Here is a 17,390-nt window from a genome sequence, read left to right on the forward strand (position 1 = left end):
TAGTATACCATACTGCTGGCCCCACCAGGATTGCCTTTTCCCATGACCACACAGCTTTGTTTGAGCTATTCAATTATCCTCCTCACCCTCTTTCATTATAGAAATAGATATAGATAAAATACTCTGATCACCACCAAGGAAGAGTAGTCTTAATAGATAGCAAATACTTTTATCTAATTCCTATCAGAAAAAAAAAATCTGTCTCATCTCCCAACAACATGAAAACATATTGAAATATTATCTATCTTTATAATTATATATATTTATTATCTATATTTATCTTATTGTCAACCTTTATCTACCTATCTTAGAAAAAATCCTCCTAATCCTATTGCCCTCATCTAGAACCTCAAGCACAAACTTATTAAAAACATGTATGTTTCTATATCTATGTTTTATTGTCCTTTCTCCAGTGTCTCACCCCTGCCATTATCCTCTCAACCTGCTCCATTCAAACCATTCAAATGAACCATTTTCATTGAAGTCATGAAAAACACGGTTGAATACTTCTTATTTTTCTTTAATTTAAATTTAATTCATTCTAAAGGTAATAAGTACTAATCCTACAACATTCAAGAGTGTGCAAAAAGGGTCTAAAATGAATTTCCCTCCCTACTTGTAACCCTAGCACCAGTTCTTCTCCCTAAATTGTTATGTAGTTTTAAAATATTCATCTAGAGAAATTTAATACACATATAGGCATTTTGTGGTTGTTTTGCTTTGTTTTACATTTTTTCTTCAAATGGTAGCATGCACTCTTCTGCTCATTTCTTTTTTCACTTACTATATCTTGGACATCTTTCCATATAAATACATAAAACAAAATTTTTACCCTTCTTTCCCTCTTCCATTGTATTATGTATTACTTGGTCCCCTATTGATGGATATTTTGATGTTTTTAATCTTTTGTTATTACAAATGATGCTACAATAACTATACATATGTCATTTCATGCATGTTGGAGTTTGCAGAAGAAATGTTTTGAACAGAATTGCTAAGTCAATGGATATGGGTATTTTTTAATCTTTGCTATATATTACTATACTATATTGCCCTTCATATAACTCATACTAATTTATTTTGTTTCCCAACATAGTTCCCAATACAGTGCATTGTCAATCTTTTTAATATTTACCAGTCTAAAAATGGTATTCCACTGCAATTATAATACATCTTTCTCTCATCATGATTGAATTTGTACAACTATTCACATATTTACAAGCCATTTGGATATCCTTTTCTGTGAACAGTATATGCACTCTCATTTCCCATATTTCTATTGAGCTGTTGGGTCATTTTGATAATAATTTGTGAGCATTCTTTATACAGTAGAAAAATTAGTTTTTTGTGATATGAGTTTCAAATTTTTTCCCAAGTTGGCCTTTGTCTGTTTACTTTAATGGAGTTATTTTCCTATGCTTATATTTATTTTTACAGTGGCAAATGTATTAATCATTTCTTTCATGATTTTTCTGAGTCATGCTAAGAAATTTCTTCCTTGATAAAAGATTATTTTAAAAAATTTTCTAATGGGTTGCTTTTTATCTTTATGGTTTTATTTGTCCCTTTAAATTATTATCCTGTTAGAATTCACTTTGCTGCAAGAAAGGGAAGCATCATAGTTACAATATCATTTACTGAATAATCTATATTTTTATCTTTTCCCCATCAATTTGAAATGGTACTTTTAACATGTATAACATACACATAGGAGTCTATCTCTGGATACTTATTCTTTTCAACTAACCATCTATTCCCATAGCATCATCACACTGCTTTAATTATTGGAGGTTCATAAAATGTTTTGTCTAGAATGGTTAGACTTTTCATTTTCAGAGTATTCTTGGCAACTATTGCTTGCTTATTTTTCCACATAAAATTTAGAATCACATTATCTAATTCCAAAAATAATCTTGTTTATATTTAGATCATGTAAAATTTCTATGTTAGTTTTCCATCATTATGTTGTTGAGTCATCTCATGCAAGATCATGGTATGTGTTTCCATTTGCTCAAGGCTTCTTCATCAGCAACATTTTAAAGGTTTTTTTTTTTAATATGAAAACTGCTTATTTCCTATTAATTGTATGCCTAAACATTTTATTACATTATTACTATCATAAAGAGAGTTTTTCTTTCTTTATATTTTCTAATCTTTTTATTTGACTGCATAGCTGCTGTTAATATTTTTATATATTAATTTTATGCACAGCCATGTTAATGCATTATTAATTGTAGCTGTATTTTGGTCAGATTCCCTTTGGTATTGGAGGTATAAAAGCATATCACCTGTTTACAATAATTTTACCTCCTTCTTTCCAGTTTGTATATCTCTATTTTCTTTTTCTTGCTCAATTACTTTGCCTAAAGCTTCTAGGACAATGTTAAGTAACAGTAGTGATAGTAGACATTTTTTTCACATTCATAACTCTATTGCAAATATCGCTAATGTTTTTATATTCAACCTGATACAGATTATTATATTGAGATTGGTATATTATACCAGGTTGGGAAGGTATCATATATTCCTATGTTATTAAGTTTTTATCAAGAATGAGTATGAAATTTTGTCAAATGATATTTCATCATTGACTGTTATGATTGTGTGATATTTTGCACTTTTAATGTATTTATATACTGAAACATATTAGTAGATTTCCTGATTTTGAACCTCCTTACATCCCTAGTATAATCCCCATTTTGTCATGATATTGCTCTGTTTAGGACTTTTACATCAACATTCAAAAGTGGTGTTAGTGTGGATTCCCCCCACCTCAGTTTTCATATCACTGCCTATACCTTAATTTCCAAAAATATTCAGAATTATCTTTTTAAAAGTCAACCACTGGTACAAACTATGTGAAAATTCCAGATAAATATTAAAATATTTTACAATATTGCTAAGAGCATAATTGAACTTGCAATAAAATAATGGAAATCTTCATTGGCAAAAGTTATAATAAAATATGAATCTAGATAAGAAAGTAGATAATGACACTGTGCATACATGTGTTTATGTATTTCTTCTAATAATTTACAAGGTTTTCATTCTAGTATTACAAGGAACGGTGATCTTCAAGTTGTTACTCCTGCCATCATGATTTATTAGAAGAATTATAAGACTTAGAATTGTACACTTAACTATTTACTTACATGGTTCTTTTTGACATGCTATATCAAAGTGATTTAGTTAGTATATAGAATGATTTTCTTCTTTGCCATTTCCCTCTCTCCTTAACCAATAATTTAAGCAGATTATATTATCTTTCTTGGTATTTAGCTTTTAACCATTAAATAGCTTTATACTTCTATTACTAGATTTACTAGTTCTAGTGTATATTTTGATTCATGGTTATAAAATATAAGGAAACAACCACACTTACTTGTTCTTTCTTATACACACTTCCCCTTTCTTCCCAACTTTTCTTAGATAATTCATTCTTTGTCAAGACTTATGACAATTGCATTTTATTCCATAACTATAACTTCCACATTTGTTTGCCTATTAGTCCTGCAATTCTAATACTTAATCTTACAATTGTAGCCCTACAGTCATAGCCGTATGGTTCTTGTGTGTAAGTCTTACATTCCTAATGCTCTTTACCAGACCTTTCACCATATATATATAATATTATTCATATATATATTATTCATGTCTTGATTGCCTGAATATCAACATCCAGTAGTGTCTTCGAGAAGGCCACACAGTAATTACACTACCTGAACTCTTGCATGTTCAAAAATGTTTATTTGCCTTTATTTTAGGAAATAGATGCTGCTCTGCTATTTTCTAGTGTTGAATATTGCCATGGAGAAGTCTGATTATGATCTCAACCACCACAGAAAATATAGAATGACTTAGGCCAGATTGCAAAAAAAAAAAAAAAAAGCTATTGACATTCACATGTATTTGGGAATACAAACTCTCTGTAGGACTGTTTTTGTGTTGCTTCTTCTGTTGTTAAAATACTTACTCTTATATCATGCTTCCATGAAAATTGGTGTACATTAAATATATCATTCAATGCCAAATAACAAATGTTAAGCAATGGGTACTCAAGCATTATATATTTAACATTTAAAACAACAACAAAACAAAACAAAAAATTCCATTCCCTCTGGAATTCTTGCTGTTAAATAGAGTGATGGATAACTTGGGATTCCTGTGACAGATTTCAAAAGCAGCCTGTTCTGTGCAGTGAGTCTGCCCTGAGCCAAGCTATGTCTCCACCTTGGATGAGTTAACATTTTTCTTCCACTGGAAATCAGAGATTGTTCAGCATTTCTAACATCTGTCAATTTTATTTTCTTCCCTAAGTAATATCCTGCATTACTTTATTTTGTTTTAGTGAGTCAACAGAGATCTTTGCTTCAGTCACTAAAGAGGTTGTTTTATATTCTAGCATCTTCAAAAAGCATGTATGAACATGTGCCTTCAATGCCAATGGACTTACTGTTGTTCTGGACATAATTATTGAATCCCTAACTAGGATTCTCTAATCAGATGTCAGTCAGTTGTACAACCTTTAGTGAGACTTTGCTTAATAATGTTAGCTAATTTTACTTAGTACTAAGTGTCTGGAATGTACTAAACCCTTTAACACATTTTGTAGCTGAATGATTTAGCACATTTAATCCCAATAACAAAACTAGGGTAGATCTTGTTAATACTCACATTTTATAGAGGAGGAAATTGGGTCCTAGAAAGGTTAAGTAACTGGCCCAGGATCACACAGCTAGAGGGGGGGCAGAGCCATACTTTGTAGCCAGGTGTTCTGATTCCAGAATCCAAGAACTTTACTGAAATTGTTAACACAGCCACCCAGGAGATGTCTGGGATGACTGTGTTACCAATATACCTTTCATAGGGTCTAATTTTTTTTTTTTTTTTGCGGTACACGGGCCTCTCACTGCTACGGCCTCCCCCGCCGCGGAGCACAGGCTCTGAACGCGCAAGCCCAGCAGCCGTGGCTCATGGGCCCAGCTGCTCCGCGGCATGCGGGATCCTCCCAGACCGGGGCACAAACCCGCGTCCCCCGCATCAGCAGGTGAACTCCCAACCACTGCGCCACCAGGGAAGCCCCATAGGGTCTGATTTAATACCATTGAGAGAGGGATGTTTTGGCTTATCATTAGGCCCACAGATTTTCTTATTCTGGCTCATGTTCGCAACATTAAAACAATTAAAACATTAAATCCAGTACAATTGGTTCACTGGAATCAGAACAGTTATTTAGTGTTTGTAGTTATTTGAATTTTTCACTTTTCAATCCATTGTTAGACATAATATTAACATCTCTAGAGAGATTGTTAAGGAATGAAAGGTAGACACACACACACAGACACACCCTACTACACACGCAGATTTTGAGAATACTATAAATCCCAGATCTGTGCAAGGCTCTTTTTTTTTTTTTTTTTTTTTTTTGCGGTACGCGGGCCTCTCACTGTTGTGGCCTCTCCCGTTGCGGAGCACAGGCTCCGGACGCGCAGGCTCAGCGGCCATGGCTCACGGGCCGAGCTGCTCCGCAGCATGTGGGATCCTCCCAGACCAGGGCACGAATCCATGTCCCCTGCATCGGCAGGCAGACTCTCAACCACTGCGCCACCAGGGAAGCCCTGTGCAAGGCTCTTTTATGCTTCAGATTATGTAGAAGACAGGACTGGGTGTGTGACCTGATTGTTTACTTGCTATGCCTCTCACCTGTGCTCTGTGGGAAACAGCAGAAACAGCATCATGATCACATCCTCATGCATTTCAGCTTAGGGCTTGCTAAAGTTGCAGTGGGTGCATTTTCTTCTGGAAGAATAAAACTTTTGCCTCTTCTCTAGTAATCTGCAAAAATGAATAAAAGCAAAACAAATCAGAAGAAAAAAAAAAAAACTTGAGTGAGTTGCTCTGAAAAATATGCTCCAATAGAGAAAACTTAAAAAAAAAAAGACATTGTTATCAGGTGAAAAATAACACATTTGAATAAATATTTATGTATGTTTTCATAGTTTTCTGGCTTATGCTCCTTCATGTACCTTGCAGGCCGTTAAAGAAACAACTGTAAATCGTAAATAAGGAATAAAATGAGCTCCATGAAAGCCTCTGATTACTCCATTACTGAGATCCAGCTTAGCAATCATTTCCCTTCCTTCCCAGTACACTTCTATCAACAATCCAAAACAAACCTATAGGATTTATAGAATGTATTTAATATAAATGAAAGTAAGACTATGCACAGAACTGGCAAGAAATTAATTCATATATGCCTCTAGCAAAAAAAAAGAAAGTGTGTTGGGAAAACATATTCCTAAGTAGAAACACCATGGAAGAATCCCAAATAACTTGATATAAACGACATATGATGTTTCTGTGGGTTACAAACCAACGTGGAAGCTAGTGGACTGAGTGTTATACTAATTTTTTTCTACCACTGACTCTCGTGTGAACTTAGGGATGTCATTTTACTCTGGTTTCTGTAATGATAAGAGTGATTAAATGAGCATGAGCCAGCCTAGCTGCAGGAATGACAAAAATTAATCTACTAGAAACCAAAATGTGTAGTTTTCACTGAGAAATGCATTTTGAAAATAATTTGTTAGGGCTATGAAGCTTTCATATTGTAATTGGAATCCCTGAAGATAGCACAGTAGAACTCAGTCCTTTCCTTCATCCATATATATCCAGTCAAAACTGATTTTATTTTTCCTCTTTCTACCCGGGAATCTGAACACCCCTATTTCCTTATGTTGGAGAATCTTCTAAACATTTTTACCTCGATACACATCTCCTGCAACTAACCCTACATGCATCTCCTCCATTATGGATATTCATTCTCCAAATTTAATACAGAAAAAATCAAGTGATTTGTAAATCATAACTCTGGATTATAACTTTATAAAAACTTGATCTCGTATTAATTAAAGATTATATATGATTTTAAGTATGTTCAAAATGCATCAGAAAGCCTGATAATGCAGGATTATTCTCATGCTCTCATTGTAGAAATATAATTTCAAATAAATTCCAGTTATTGCCAAAAATATATTTTAAGTAACTGGATATTGGCTCTGTTTTTGAAAAAGAAGTCGAGGCTTCCCAAGTGAGTTCACAGCAAGGTGGAAACTAATATCTGTTTTTCTCAAATGTGTTAGACAAGGCCACCACAAACTATGTTAGGGGCTAAAATTAGCCATTGTAATAAAGCATAAAGCAATAGTGTTATGTGCTGTCACTGTGTTCCAATATAGAATATGTTTTGATGAATTCAGTAGTTTTTATAAGTTGGAGTCATTTAAACAATTCTTTTTTTTCCTTTGTCTATATGCTAAACAGGCAGTATCATAGGCTTAGCACTTTTTAATCAATTGCTTTGGTATAATGTAGGCACAGTCTTCATAAAGCTATTATGGACAGTTAAACATAAACTATAAAGCATACACGCCATGTGCTTTTCAACTGAATGTAAGTCAGTTTTATACATAAGAGTTAATGAATATCCCTTTAATTAAAAACAACTTTAAGGCATGATCAGTTAGTCAAAACAACTATACCAACCCAGAAAACTTCAAATCAAAGTGGTAAGCTTAATTTATTGCACAATAGAGGCAAAGAAGTATGCAGAGTAAGGAATAATTCCAAAATACCACATCAAAATAAGTGAAATTAAGTTCATCACAGGAGCAACTCTGGGAGAAAATATTACCATTAATATTCTTTCTCAAAGAGATTTTCCAAAACAGTAAATATACTCATCTGTTGAACTTATCCTTGGTCTTATCTGGAAATTAAAAAGGCATAAGTTTCATGCTTCAATTCTCTGCTAGTTAAAATTAGTGTTATTTGATATTGATAGACAATAGGAACCAATCTTAACAGCAAAATCCTCATACACCTTAGTTATTGCAAGAGGTTTATGAATTCCTATGTCCACCAAGTTTTGTAAACTAAATAAATCACATACATATATTTATTGCTATTTTTCAAATATAGATAGTATTGAGAGTTTAACTAAGCTAATCCATGGTATGTCTCCATTTTTTTTTGACCAGGTAACCTTCAGGGACCTTAAATGGACACTAGTTCCCCCCATACTAGCTCATGCGTTAGAAAGCAGCCCTCAGAGTCACAAGCAAACGTAGGTTCCTGATATGACTCCCCCAGCACTGTTCACTGATCACTGATCACTGTTGTGATCAACAGTCTCCCCTGCCTCCCAGCACTTGCATGCCTTATGTGCCCTTTAGGTAAGAGCCCCGTGGGGCTTACCAAAACCAGCTCTTTTGGTTTGAATTGACCAATTCAGCATTAGCTGGGAAACCCCAAAGCACTCCACCCACTGACCCTAATAAAAGCATGAGCTCCAGGTCCTTCCTCTTTCTCTCTGTAGCTTGCACTGACCTCTCTGTGCAGCCCCTGGAGGTGTGCCAAGTACCTCCTCCAGGACCTGTGAGTAATAAATGTCTCTATTTCAATTCTCCATGTGGTCTCTTGTTGGTTGAACTTTGGCTCACCATCCAAAAGCCTGTGCTCCACTTAAAAAATGTTAATTTAATAAATTCATAACAACTAGTCACTACTGTGTTTAATAAAACACAAGTTCATTAAACACATCTCACAAAGTCAGCACACCCCCAAATTCCATGGGCCTTCCTGTATTTCCCAGCCTCCACTGCAGATGGGTTAGTGCTGTGTAAGTAGGCTTCTCTAATAAGGAGTGGCATGGGTCACTTCAGGGCCAGCCGAGGCACTTAAGAGCCTATTTCCTACTCCATTTTTTAATTCCCTCCTGCAATGACCTTAGAGTCCATGTCTTCTAAAGGGAATAACCATGAGATGTAGGAGGGTCACGTAACCCATACTGATCTCTAGGTAAGTAAGAAAGTAACCACTTTATGTCAAAGAGTGAAGGTTTCAGGTTAGTCTGCTGCAACAGCTAGTGTTAATCCTGCTGACCAATGCTAAGTGAAATAGGCCAGTCCAAAACACAAATACTGTATGATTTCACTTATGTGAGGTACCTAGAGTAGTCATATTCATAGACACAGAAAGTAGAATGGTGATTGACAGGGGTTGGGGGCAGGAGGGAATGGGGAGTTGTTTAATGGGTATAGAGTTTCATTTTTGCAAGATGAAAAGAGTTCTGGAGATTGGCTACACAACAATGTGAGTATACTCAGTGTGAATACCACTGAGATGTGCATTTAAAAATAGTTGACGTTAAATTTTACCTTATGTACATTTTATCACAATTAAAAATAAAAATACAGAAGAAAAAAATTAAGATGTCAAGGTAAAAACTTATTCCATTTTTGGTAATAAAAAAAAATTACAAAAACTTAGCCTCAGTGGCACAGAAATACAAGGTGATTCCCTCAAGAGCCTTCCAAAAGAGACCTGAACTGTGGCCATATAACTGGAATAAAAATAAAACAGCTTTACATAAAATGACTGTCTAGGTCCATTAGATTTCTGAAGAAAAACATGCTTCCTAGCCAAATATTCCATTTTTGGATATCACAATGTCCCTTAATGAGTTAAAAACTCTGAGAAATCCTGTGGAGGAAAAAAAAAAAACTTTAAATTTGTATAAGCCAGCCTTTCTTAATCTTAGCTAATTTTTTTTTGCATAATATCTATTATTATCTGAATTGTCTAACTTGTTCCACGGCGTTCTTTTCAAAATGCTGGAATAGTGTCTCCAAAATGACACATTAAACTATTATGTCTGCTTACAAAGCGTCTTATTTTTTTACACATATTTATAATTATGCCTTGAAGAGCAAACTGCTATCTGTCATGATCAGGCCTAACCCGGCATCACAGGAGTAAAGCTACAAGTTGTTCCTGGCAGATAAACACATAAACACACATATAAATACACATATACACAGCCAACATTTAATTGAGTACTTGCTATGAGCCTGCCCCTAAGCTAAGGCATGACATATACCTTACCTCATTTAAGCATCACAGTAGCCTTATAACAAAGTGTTATTATTACCAGGATTTTGAGGGATGAGGGAACTGAGCCTTCAAGAGGTTAAGGAACTTGCCCAAGGTCACATGATTAGCCAAGGGGTGTAATTTGAATTTAAACCAGAACTACGAGATTCCAGCACCAAGCCCTGAGCCACTATTTTATATTATAGAGCACTTTTCTATAAGTCTGGATCTGAGTTTATCAAGTTCTTCATTCTACAGAAAAAAGCCTCATCATGAGGAAAAATGGAAACAAACAACAGCAAACCAAAGAAACAAAACACACAGCACGGAAAGAAATATGTGGACTTCCTAAAACTACAGGTTTTATTTTAAAATTCTTAAAATTTAGTTAATAGCCTAAAAGTTGGAGAGAAATAAGCGTTTTGTTTTTTTTTAAAAAAGAGTTCTTCTTATAGCAAATGGCATGAAATGGCAGAGCATCAGGTGAAAGGCTGGGCTGAGAATTGGGAGACTTAGGTTCTAGTCCTGATTCTTCCCATATCAAACTGGCCCTTATCTGGCAACATCCACCAACCTTTTTATGCCTTAGTTTCCTCATTTGAAAAGCATGGAGAGGGGCCAAACTAGCTGATCTCTAAGGTCTTTTTGAAAGACCCAAACTTACTGCCACTCTGTGAATATGCTTGATGAAAGAACAGGGGAGGGGAGTCTCTACAACATGGAAAAGGGATTCACCTTAAAGTTGAAATGTATCAACTTTCTAAACTGAGGGACAAGCTACCCCCTGACTGCACTTGTGGGTACATCATTTATTTCATTTTAATAAAGTTCACAGGCACAAATGAATACAGGGAACAGAAGAGCTCTCTAAGGAGAAGACAGCAGAGCTCAGAGGAAGCCCATTTTCTTCTCATACCTCTTTGCTCTTGTTGTGCTATCGGTGCCTAAATTTCAGCTGGAAAAGGAGTCCCCTCTCCATCCAGACTCCTGTCTCCTCTACAGCTGGCATCTAGGATGTGGATAAATTTTCCCACTCTTGAACTTAGAAGAAAAGAGCAGGAATAGCATTGGCTATGGAAGCCAGGCTATAGGACACAGAAAGAAAGACAGGTAACTGGCCTCTTGTTTCTAAGTTTCATCTAGAATTCTTAGGAACAGTAGAAACGAGCTATGTATTTCACCCATCACCTCTGTACTTGTCCTGCTGATGTTAGAAGGAGTGAGAGAAAAAAAGACTCATTGAGATAGCTCACAGCCCCACGCCATCACAAGTGTTTCTACTGAGGCAACAGGTTCAAAGACAGGCTTCAAAAAACAAGAAAAATAGGATCCATAAGAGACAGTAGGTGTCACACAAAATAACAGGCATTGGATAAGAGTTTAAGCAGCCAGCTTCAGTTCCTGGCCCCAGATTATCTTTGTATATATATATTTTTAAAGGTAGGAATCTAAGTAGCATTTGGATGGAAAAAATAGTTATCACATATAAGCGCCCAACAGGGGCAGATGTATGTTTCTGTAGTCTCCTTTACTCTCAAAAAGTCACTGCCAGTATGAGACCTTTTTATTGTGAGTTTTTCCCCACTCTGTTCCACCACTTTCCATAGTTCTGCATTAAAAATTCAACTGGTAACTATCCTTTCCCAAGTTTCTGCTGGCTGGCATGTGGTACTTTCATACTTCTAAGTGGAAGTAAAGCCTTAATACTGCATCTGCATGGTGGTCTGTAGGGATTCTGTTACATGTTTCTCTCTCTCTCCCCCCGCACTCCCTCTCTCCCTCCCTATCTCTATCTATCTCTCTATCATTCTATCAGTCAATCAGTCAATCGATCTATCTCCTTACTTCTCTCTCTCTCCCTCTCCCATCACCACTCAGTCCCTTCAACCTGAACTCTTCCAAGTCCTAGTTTTATCACTGAGCTTTTGTCACTACCTCAGAATGAATCCTGAGCCTTCATGTTCTCATAATTATAAGTCTTTTCATGTCAGATGAGCTTTGTTCTCCTACAGTTGCTCACCAACTGCCTTCCACTTTTCTAAATGAAAATATCTTTGCTCCCTGTTCAACTCTCCGAAGCTCCTGTAATCATCATTTTAGTCAGTTTGAGGGTAAACATTTACAAGTCAAGAAGCCAATGGAGTCAGCTAGGATTTTTTGCTTTTTTTAAAAAAAATTTCCCCTCTACTTTCTCACATCAAACATGGGAATTCACACTAGAAAAAAAAAAAAAAAAAGCTTTCAAACAGGTAGCAGGCATTCGTAATTAGTAGCTCCAAGTTGTCCTTCTTGGCAACCTTTATAGAGCATTCTTTCCTTTTCTGCTTAGACTTGACATGGTCTTTAAATAATTTCACACTGTTGCTTTCCCATAAATCAGCCATGGAAAACAGACTCAGGGCTCAAGTTATGCCTCACATAGCAAAAGATGTATATGTTCCAGGGACCCAGTGGGCGTCAATAAGTCATTTCTAAAACACAAGTCTTTAGATTATAGCACACATCACAGTCTTTCTTTAAACCCAGTACTGTTTCTTTCACGAGGCTGTTCACAAGAACTAGCTACTCAAGTCTTAGAAATAACACCTTGAGACTGAAATATCAAACTCTCCAATAAAGAAGGAGCCAGCACTTAATACTATCTCACTTGAAATCCAGTCAGGAAGATTTGGGTAAGCCTGAATGAACATGAACAATTATTATGGCTCTTCTCTCTTGGGTGTTATGACCATGGGTCAGTTGGTGAACTGTTCTGGCCTCCATGGCTTCACCAGTTTTATGAAGTTTATAGTTCCAAAGTGTCATATCCTAGGGAGAGTTTAAAATCCCAGTGAGAGAAATAGGATCATCACCAACTTTACGGACTAGGTACACTCTCTCAAGTGTTTTCATGTGTAATTATGCTTCAGTGCATAATGTCTGTGTCTTGCAGTGTGCAGAATTACTATAATTGGAATTGTACTATATGTCTATATAGATCAATTGAAGCATAGCTTTTGACAAAAGAAAATGAATTTCCTTACCCATATGCCATTCAAGGACACCATTCTTTGGTGGCACAGTGAAGGACTCTGAAGAGGTAAAATCAAAAGCAGAAATGAGATTCATCCATTTAACACTACTTTGTATAGACACAGACAACCTCTCCCAGATAATTTTATCACAAAGAAATGCTTTGAAACAAATTAGCTAAAAAAGAGAATTAAAAAAAAAGAATAAAAGGAAAAGGAAAGAATAAAATATCAAGAGAAGATAGAAAATGGGGGGTGGGGAGAAGTAATAGGAAAAAAAAGAGAAGGAAGAAGAGGAGGGAAGGAAGGAGATAAGTAGGGGAAAGGGGAAGAAGAAAAAGTTTCTAGGTTTTTACATTCACTACATGCTGATTAACAATGTTGTGAATTTGAAAATGTGGCATCATACTTTATAAAGGCAAATATGTCTATCGAAACAAGAATCAGCTATAATTCTTTCAACCTGAATGGGTCCTATATGCCTTGGGGAGTCAATCCTAAGTCCTGAAGTTCTCTCTTCCTTGTTTCTTCATGCCATGGAACTAACAACTCTGATCCCATAAAAAGGTCATCAAAGCCAAGAAGCTACAATGCTAGGCCTTATTTAGAAGATTATAAAATTTCTTTGGAGCATTCAAATCCAACTGCACTCACACTCGTATGCACACGCTATTTGTAGAATTACTGGTAAACCTAATTAGTGGGAAAGAAGAGACATAGATGGACTTTAGAGCTAGCATAATGAGTCTACCATAGTCAAATTCTTCTAGAGATAGAATGGATAAGTTTAATCTAACTTTATTTCAAGAATTTTAAAAATATGCCAACAATAAATTCACTAGCATACAACTGAGTATGAATAGAAAATTTGGGTCACGTATTGAAAAGTAGTAATATTGAAGATATTAAAATTAGAATGGACTTAGACTGGCAAAAACAACAAAACTAGGAACCCACAAAGAATTGTGTGAATATGAACCTGTGTGAGTATCTGTATATGTGAGTTTGTGTGTGTGTTTCAAATATAAAAGTGAACAATCACAAGATAGCTAACTGCCTGGATAAAATAGGTAAAAAGTTTGATGGCATAAAATTGACTTCTTCAACTGATTTGTATCTTCTCAGTAAAGGCAAGTGACTTTTTACCTCAGGAGATTAGAACATATAGCATAGGAATTTTTTAAATTGAAGTATAGTTGATTTGCAATGTTGTGCTAATTACTGCTGTACCACAAAGTGATTCAATTGTATACATACATATATATATATATATATATATATATATATATATATACTTTTTTTTTTACTATTCTTTTCCATTATGGTTGCTCATAGGATATTGAATATAGGATATTGAATATAGTTCTCTGTGCTATACCGTGGGACCTTGTTGTGTATCCCTTCTATATATAAAAGCTTACATCTACCAACCCCAACCTCCCACTCCATCCCTCTCCCAACCCCTCCCTCTTGGCAACCACCAGTCTGTTCTCTATGTCCACGACTCTGTTTCTGTTTCATAGATAGGTTCATTTGTGTCACATTTTAGATTCCACATATAAGTGGTGTTATATGGTATTTGTTTTTCTCTTTCTGACTTACTTCACTTAGTATGATAATCTCTAGCTCATCCAGCATAGGAATTTTTTAAAGTTTCCATGTGGTAGGAAAATTTGAACATGGACTCAGAGAATTGTGGGACATCAATTAGCTAACCAATATAAACGTAATGAGAGTACTAGTTCACTGATCTGTCTCCTCAAATTTACTCTTCAGCCCCTTACTAGTTTTCAGCCATTGTTAAAAAGTATTTTTCTGATCCTTTCCCACCCTCCTCTCTTTCTGGTATTCCCATTATTACATATGTCTGTGTGCTTAATAGGTGTCCCACATTTTTCTGAGGGTCTGTTTATTTTTCTTCATTTTTTCTCTGTTCTTCAGACACATAATCTCTATTACCCATCTTCAAGTTTGTTGTTTCTTTTGTCAGCTCAGATCTACTGTTGAGCCTCTTTAGAGAATTCTTCATTTTCATTTTTATATTTTTCAATTCCAGAACTTCCATTTTGTTATCTTTGTAGTATCTTTATTGATGTTCTCTATTTGATGAGATGGTGTCATCATACCTTCCTTTCATTTTAAAAAATATGGTTTTCTTTAGATCTTTGATCATGTTTATAACAGCTGTTTTAAGTATTTTTCTGCCAAGCCCAACATCTGGGACCCCTCTTAGGTAGTTTCTATTATTCTAGTGTCTGCTTTTTTTTCTTGTGTATGGATCAATATTTTTCTATTTCTTTGCATGTTTCATGTTTTTCCTAAAACTGCACAACTTAGATAATTTACTGTAGCAATTCTGAATGATGATCCTCCTTCTGAGGTCTGCTGTTGTTTGCCGGTCTGTTGGTTTGTTTATTGTCTGTTGACTAGCCTAGTTCAGTGAATCCTATTTCCCACAAAGTGTGCAGATCCTTATCACTCCTCAGAGGACACAGATTTGACTACATGGTCTTCCTGAACACTGGGTATGTCTCTGGCTTTAGCCAGGCTCTCTTTCATTGTCTCTTTCCCTCATCAGTGTGCTGGGTCATGAATTGCTCCACAGTCTGATACGATTGAATTTGGGCCCCTTTGCAAGGGCAAGGTATTGCCAGCTTCTGTGTCTTACTTTGACTATCTCCTGGGAGGTGCTAAGGAGCACAAGCTGGGGCAGATGAGGAACTTTCTCTTCAATGGCTGCACCACCTAGATTCTCCCTGTGGGGTAGGAGCTATGCAAGTGTGTAACTAGGGGAAACTGGTGTCACCGCTGGCTGCTGCCACCATGGATCCTCTGCAGCCCAGACCCAGGGAGGATAGGATTGACTGGTGTTCACAGTTGCCAAAATTATCCAGAATAGGTCTTCTGTTCTAGAAAACTGAGAGAAATAGGCACTATCACTGAACTGCTGAACCCACCAGAGCAGCTTCCTTCAACACAGATCAACAGGAAAGTGAAGTTGCTTTCTTCACCAACTTCTCTGCCTATATCTCCTGACTAGTTAGAGTTTCAGTGGAGGAACAGGCATGACTGGCTGCCTCCAGTCACTCAATATAGACTTGCCACAGGACATAGCTGTGGAAAATTGGAACTGCCAATGTTCATTGGCTGCCAAAACCACCCAGAATAGCTCTTTTACCCTAGGGAGCTGTGGGAGATGGGAACTTCTACTTGGCTGCTGAGCCACCTGAAACAGTTCTTCTGTAAGATGAACTACTATATCATCCTCATTGAAACTCTCCAACTTTTAAAAAATCCTAATCTTACCTGACTTACCACTCCTGAAGACAGAGAGGCTCAGTCTAAATGGCATCCTGACTAATTAGGGAGAATATAACACCAAGAGAGCCAAATGTTGGTGCAGCGGCAAATCTGAGAAGTTTATAATGTTCCCATGTGATTTGCCTTCATCCACAGTATAATGACTAAGTTCTTAGTAGGTTTACTCTCCTATTCTTGGTTGAAAAGTATATGCTAGAGCCTAAAACAATATTTCTCAAAAAGTAGTCTTAAATAAAATTTAGAATTCTGTGGCTTAATTTTAATTATAAAAATTAATATAAACTTACTCTGAATTATTCAAACACTGGTGTTGTAATTAGTACCAGGTAATGCAATTTCACTGCCTATGTTTGCATCTGTGTATATAGTTGTATGCATGGGCCAAAGGAAGGCCAAATAAAGCTGAAACATAGTGTATGAACTAAATTCTCAAAGTAATTTGAATAGAAGTTGCAGAGGTATTGAGGCATCACACATCATATGGTTTCATTGACAAGCCAAAGTCAAAAGGGCCTGTGCATAGGAGAACTAATCCTGTTCTTGTAATTACCAATAGTTCATTAGCAGTCGGAATAAGAGAGATACTCAATGAATTCCTTTTCCATTTCTGTCTCTTATTCTAGAAATAAGAGAACTGGAAATTCATCTAAATTCATTTTTAATAATGCTGAAAAGATAACAAAACCATATTTTAACATGAACAAGAATGCTTTACAATGTTATTAAGTGACACATCATTAAAACTACCATTCAAAAATCTTTCAAAGATGGATTTGGTAAGAAAGAGGTCTAATTGTGCTAAATTATTAAACAAAAGTTTAACATTATTAATGTCACTGTGTCAAACATGTTTATTCAAGTAGTAATTCTCTGAATTAGAGTGACTGTAGCCAAGATTTAAAAAAAAATTTTTTTAAACATAGATTAAGAGTTTTCAGTCAAATACCAGACTGAGAAGATACAAAAAGCCTCCTTCACCTCACATCAAACACATAGACATACTACTTAAAATATCTGAAAAGTTACGAAAAATTTATAGCTAAGTTTGAAAGCAAGAAAGGGAAATCTTCAGGTGATAGAAATGAAGAAAATCTATAGTCATAGTGGACCTGGATTTGATGTACC

The 17,390-nt window shown here is 35.8% G+C and overlaps 1 long non-coding RNA gene across 1 annotated transcript in view; it reads right to left on the minus strand.

The window, feature by feature from the left end:
- Positions 1–5,433: 5,433 nt before the first annotated feature.
- LOC308614322 overlaps positions 5,434–17,390 on the minus strand; it is a 53,329-nt gene continuing 41,372 nt past the window's right edge. Inside the window, exons 2-3 of the long non-coding RNA XR_014015376.1 lie at positions 12,957–13,004; positions 5,434–5,835 (exon numbers count right to left, since the gene is read on the minus strand). This is a non-coding gene — a long non-coding RNA (uncharacterized lncRNA). The remainder of the gene's footprint in view (positions 5,836–12,956; positions 13,005–17,390) is intronic.

The sequence above is a fragment of the Mesoplodon bidens genome (genome assembly GCF_964165515.1).
Source record: "Mesoplodon bidens genome assembly, chromosome: 3".
NCBI classification, from domain to species: domain Eukaryota; kingdom Metazoa; phylum Chordata; class Mammalia; order Artiodactyla; family Ziphiidae; genus Mesoplodon; species Mesoplodon bidens.